General features: G+C 34.1%; 1 protein-coding gene across 1 annotated transcript in view; it reads left to right on the top strand.

The window, feature by feature from the left end:
* Window positions 459-6,000, top strand: part of LOC109824177 (UDP-N-acetylmuramate--L-alanine ligase-like) — a 40,696-nt gene continuing 35,154 nt past the window's right edge. The window contains exons 1-3 of the mRNA XM_020390713.1: window positions 459-505; window positions 957-1,052; window positions 4,448-4,524. The gene's annotated coding sequence lies outside the window, so the exon portion shown is untranslated. The remainder of the gene's footprint in view (window positions 506-956; window positions 1,053-4,447; window positions 4,525-6,000) is intronic.

The raw sequence follows: 6,000 nt of genomic DNA, 5'->3' as shown, positions 1-6,000 counted from the left end.
TAGAATTACAATTTTTACATTATATCTATAGGATATGTATCTGTAGTTTTGTATCCTTTGGATCATGTAAGACCTGCCTCTACCTCCTGTCATGTCCTTAATTGAACTTCCTTTGTGTTTTCAAGGTTCCTTGTACCTTAATTTAGAATGAAAACATGAGGCTTATTGAGGGTAACTCTTTTATAAGAAAGAGTATTTGTTTGTTGCAGTTATGTAGTTTGAATTATTATTCTCCTTTATGAGATTTCTACCTTTATGGAATCTAATATAAAATCATAACTTGAGACTGTTGATGGTAATACATGTTCGTTTGTTTGTTGACATTCTAACAAAAGTGCACATCTCACATTTGTCTCATTGGATGAACAAGTCAGTGTGAATTTATTTTAATGTTACTACTACTACTACTACTATTTGATTTGACTTAATTCTAACTGTAATTTACCTTTTTTAGTTTAAAGAAGGGAATATAATTCCTGGTAGCGGGCCAAACTTTGTCTTGGAGGTATGTTTCCATTACTTTTGTGGGACAAAAAGTCTTTTCATTGTAATCCTTTAGGTGTTATCTTCGTCTGTACACACTTCATAACCCCTGGGTAATTTGTTTTCCTACACCACCCTAGACAGAAAAAGGTGATCTGCCATCTGCAAATTCTACTTTGTTAATATGGGTAACATCTCTGTTGTTTGACGTGTACTTCCATGAAAGTTTACTTAAACCTCACATTCCTCAACTTGAGAGTTAAAATGAGAAACCTTTTATTTTCATTGATGTTACTTTTTTAATTTCTTAATTATTTATTGTCTTCTTTCATGTTCTTTAGTTCTACTGTACTAAAAAGCACCGTTTTGTGATGCCCAAGTGTTCCAACTAGTTGACCAGTGCTATAATATCTAGATGATCTTCTTTCTGAAAACCAGTGGACACATACTTTTGCTATTTCTTTGCTATGCAGGCAGATGAATATGATTGTTGCTTTCTTGGATTGTCTCCTTCCGTAGCTGTGGTTACTAGTGTGGAGTGGGATCATGTTGACATCTTTCACGACGAGGTTTTTTCTGGACTCTTTTAATTATCACGGATGCGACCCTCATGACTGGTTCTGATTTTGGTCTTGACTTTGTGCATTTAATTTCCATTCCTCCTAGGGCTAGAATAGGGATGACAAGAAGCCTTCAAAAATCTTCTCTCTCCACTCTATCTATTGTGTGCCTGGTTTCAACAATACTAATCGCCTCTGCTTAGTTGAAGCCTCACTTCTTATTGCTCATGTCTAAATCTGTCTTCCATCAGGGTGTGACGACTTTCCAAGTGTTACAAAATGTATCTTCGTGTATATTTTCGCATTCTCTTTCAACATTATTTAAAGCTTGCATATACATTTATCTCTACTTTTTTGTGTGTTTTTCATAAACCATCTTTGTTTCTTAAGTTATTAGGTGATAAATGTAACATGGTTTTAGTGCTGTTATAAAGATTCATTTTTGGTTATTAGGGGTTTTCAAAGTACTTCACTCACCTTTCCTCATGTTAACCAGCCTACTTTCTTTTTCCTCTGGTTTAGATTGAACACATCATGGCAACATCTGTCATCAATTTGTTTAAGCTCTGGTATGTTGTGGCTTTCTTTATACTCTAGTTTAGATCGAAAACGTCATTGCAACATCTGTCATCAATTTGTTTATGCTTTGCTATATCGTTTTACTTGCAAATTTTTGGAGCAAATGGTACTACATAAACTTAGGACACTTTCACTATGTTCGGGAGTTTACTAGGGGAAGGGAAGTGGAAGATAAAATAGGGAAATGATAGATATAGGAAAGGAGGAAACTTGTAATATGTTGTTTGAGAGTTTAGTAAGGGGGACAAATGTGTGCTTAATTCTACTTGTTTGGGAGTTTAAATAAAGAAAAGGCAAGGGAAGGGAAGAGAATATATAAATTTACATAAATAAACTTACATGTTGTTAAAACCTTTTTTTCAAGTAATAAATCAGAAAATAGGGTAAAAATACCATACTTAGAAATTAGTTGTCCATTATAATAATAATAATAATAACTATTATTATTATTAACATATTACATCATTCCTTATATACAAAGCTTATAATAGCTTACTTTTCAAAACAAAATAACATCCATAGACTTCATAGGAAATAATTTAGCACATAATATCAACTAGCTTATTAAAATAATTTAACATAAATATATCAACATAATATAACATGAGCTTATCAAAATAACACACAATCTTATCAACACAATACACACAATATAAAATTAATGAAAAGTCGCAATATAAAAGTCATTACATTTCCAATATATAAAGCCTATCAAAACATGAAACACTTCAATGCAATAACCACATGCTCTTAACAAAATTCAACCACCAATTTCCAGCCAAGTTTTGCCATAAGCATCCAAAAATTAGCAAAGCCAAGTTTGCAATTGCCATCCATAATAAAAAAGTGGGAAAGACAAGCTCACACTTTACTATTGCTACCATGTACCCAAAATGCATCTTCCAAAAGCTAAGACAACTTAGAAAACAAGAAATATAAACCATAATGCTAAAATGTGTAGGTAGCAAGCTAATAAGGAGTCAGGGGTGGCATAGATGCCCTGTTCATCCTCATGGAGGCACTTGCACTTTTCCATTGAACATCCAAGTAAACCCCTTAGATTATCTGGACAATTAATTAGGAATACGTGTACATCGTTAATTTGTTCATTCTCGACCCAAAACCTCAACCAAAAGATTCTAAAGATCATCCTCAGCTACTTTTTGTATACTATTGTAACTCTTTTCAGCACCAACATCCTCCTTCGATTTCTTGCTCTTCTTCTGTGAATTTCCTGACCAGGTCTCCCTGTCGCCACATGACCATCTTCTTTGTCAATTGGTTGTTCATTATTAAAAATCTCCAAGAAAATTTTATCTCTAGCAACATTTCATTGATGTCATCAGTTTTAACAATCAACCTCATTAGTTACACTAAAAGCCCTCCTTTCAAATGAAATATTATACTATTATCACAAAGGAAAAACAAGATCATTCATGCAACAAAAATAAAGGATTAAATGGACATTAGTCTTACAATCATCAAGTATAATACAGATAGAGAATATTAGTCTTACAGTCATCAAGTACAACACAAGTAGAAAACATTAGTCTAACAATTATCAAGTACAACACAAATAGAGATTACATAACATTCAATATAGGAACAAAAATGGATAAGTGCAAAGAAGGAAAAAAAAGGAATGTTTCCATTAAATAAACATGGTACGATGTTAAATGATCGATGTGCCAAAACAATATACATATGTTTATAACATTATCCTTTATCCAAATTCACTTGTGGAACTTATTGTCGACTTCTTAACCTAAATTGCAAGATTGAAGGTAGAAGGATTTAATGGCGTTTAAATAAGGATTATGTAGTAAAGTTGATGGAATATGGTATGCCGGCGAATATGGAGGGACTAATGATTTGTACTCGGGATGAGTACACTTGTGATGGAGTATATTCCGGTGGAGAGGGAGGGTAGTTTTTGGCATTGGGGTAAGGCTCCGATGGTTATGGAGGAGGATTAAGGAATTATGGTCTCCAAGTAAACATTTTTCTCTATCTAGAGAGCAGTGGTATGAAGGACCCATTATCCTCGTCTTGGATATCTCATGGTTTATCTCCTCTTTCAGCATATTGCCAAATTGAGAGATTACAACATGAACACATATTATGAAATGAGGGTGCCTCTTTCTTGGTCCTGAGCCTACACCTCACGCCTTTCCTATTGCCATAGCTCCCTCTCCTACACACTGTTGTTCATCTCATCACTGGAGAAAACATGTCCCTTCCTCACTGAGATGTTGCTTTCATCTATTCCATCCCTTCGGACCAAATAGAGAAAACAAAATCCAAGGCAACAAAGAGCTACGCTGCAAACTGAAATTTGCGCCACATTTTCCCCAGAATATCCTCATTGTCAAACCACACTGTAACTTAGAAACTGTGAAGGTAGAATGGAAATTAAATACCAACCCTTTTTGGCATTGAATTCTAGTGAATTTTTAAGTCTCTTCATTAGACTAGATCACTACCAATTGCTGTCAACAAAAGATCAATATTTCTATAAACCTCCCAAACTTCTCACCGCCATCAGCCAAAGTTTCCTTCTCTAATTGATCCCAAGGAGTTTCTAAGATAGTCAGAGTATTAGCAGGAAAATCATTTTATATTAAAATTTAGGCTACCTCTCTGTTGTTTCATTTTTTAGTGGATGAGGGTACAACTAACAAGTTTCTTAACTTTTATTTGTTATTTTGTCTTAGCAATATCATGGTTCCTTTTCAATCTTTTTATTTATTTTGCAATTCCTAAATGTTTTTGCTAGCAGCATTCTTTTGTCATTGCGTATTAATACAAATTTTCAAATTTATCAGGAAGCTGTCCTGGATACCTTTAGGAAGTTTTTACAGAAAGTCAAGATTGGCGGTCATCTCATAATATGTGGAGATAGGTTGGTGATTTACTATCTTTATCATATGGCTCTTCTGTGCTTGTGTGTGTTTCAAGATGATTCAGTTAAAAAGTGATATTAAAAATTTGTAGGACTGAAATGAGCAAGAACAAGTTAAATACTAGCCATAGGTTAAGTACTATTTACATATTGTTATGTCCAATAACCAAGGACGACTTTATTACTTGCTATGGCTGTTACGCCAACTAACTTGAAGCTATCAATTAACGATGTTGTGTTCAGTGGTAATCATGTGTCTGCTCAGGTGCTAAATCAATATAATAACTAGTGATCCGCAACTAGAATCACTTAATAAGTTTGTTAAGCGCTGTTTACTATTGTTTACTCCAGTGCTAATCAAGTACAACTTTATGATCTGCTATGCATGCTAGGCCAACTAACTTTAAGCAGTCAATTAACAATGCTTTGTCTTTTGCTGATCATGTGGCTGGTACAAACCAATATAGTAAAACTAAAATCACTTAATAAGTTTTGTTGGAATAATTAGGTACTAACTACGTCATGTTAGATCATGAAACGTTACCAATGTGACTAATTAAGTAATGATTCAAGTGTTAATGTCAATTTGAGGCAGTGTGTTTTGCCCTCACATAAAATATTTTGAAAGAGTTGTTTATTCCTTATTGTTTAATCCCACATTGGTTAGGGACAAACTCCTTTGTTTCTTAAAATACTATTAATAACATCGAAGAGAGTGCTAATGATCTTTGTAGGATTTCACATTAACATGGCATCGGAGCCACCCTTTCTCTCATTTCTCCCATTTTCTAAACCCTAGCCGCCACCTTCTCAAACCCTAGCCATCACCTTGTACCCATTTCAAATCCTAGCCGTCAAGGTTATTGATAGCGGATAGCATCACGTAGCGAATAGCATCACGTAGCGGTGATTCATCGCTAAGGCTATTTAGGGTTATTGCGGAAAAATAGAGATAAAAGGCGTAGAGTCAAATAGTGGTCTAATTTAAATATATATACATATTTCAAAAAAATAAGAAAATTTAAAGAAAAATCTAGAAAATCTAAAAGTACATATTTGATGATTTAAAAAGATCCTAAACATGAAATAGACATTTAACCTTCACATAATACCGAAGATGACTGAAGGAGGAGTCAAAGAGTCGTCCTCTTCGAAAAGATGAGTTGAGCAATGAGAGTACTGTAGTAGGAGGAGCTCACTGCGAGAAAAGGTGAGAGGAAGTGCTGAGGGAAAATGTCGAAAATCATGGGAGGCTGTGAGATGTAGTGGTTGCAGGTTGGATATAATTTAAAATATAAACCTCAAACCGCTTTTAAATAATGGTCAAAAAGCAAAATTTGCTCACAATTGCCCGTTATTCACTGCTATGACGCACTATTGTTCGCATTTTCCGAATATTTTGATAGCTCTTTCACAAATTATTTGGAAGAAAATAAAATTTTAAATATGTTGTCTTGTACTTACACACCCAACAAA

The sequence above is a fragment of the Asparagus officinalis genome, chromosome 1, assembly GCF_001876935.1.
Source record: "Asparagus officinalis chromosome 1, Aspof.V1, whole genome shotgun sequence".
In the NCBI taxonomy this organism is placed as follows: Eukaryota; Viridiplantae; Streptophyta; class Magnoliopsida; order Asparagales; family Asparagaceae; genus Asparagus; species Asparagus officinalis.
The sequence above is the reverse complement of the archived record's forward strand: the minus strand, read 5'-3'. Positions and strand labels throughout refer to the sequence as shown.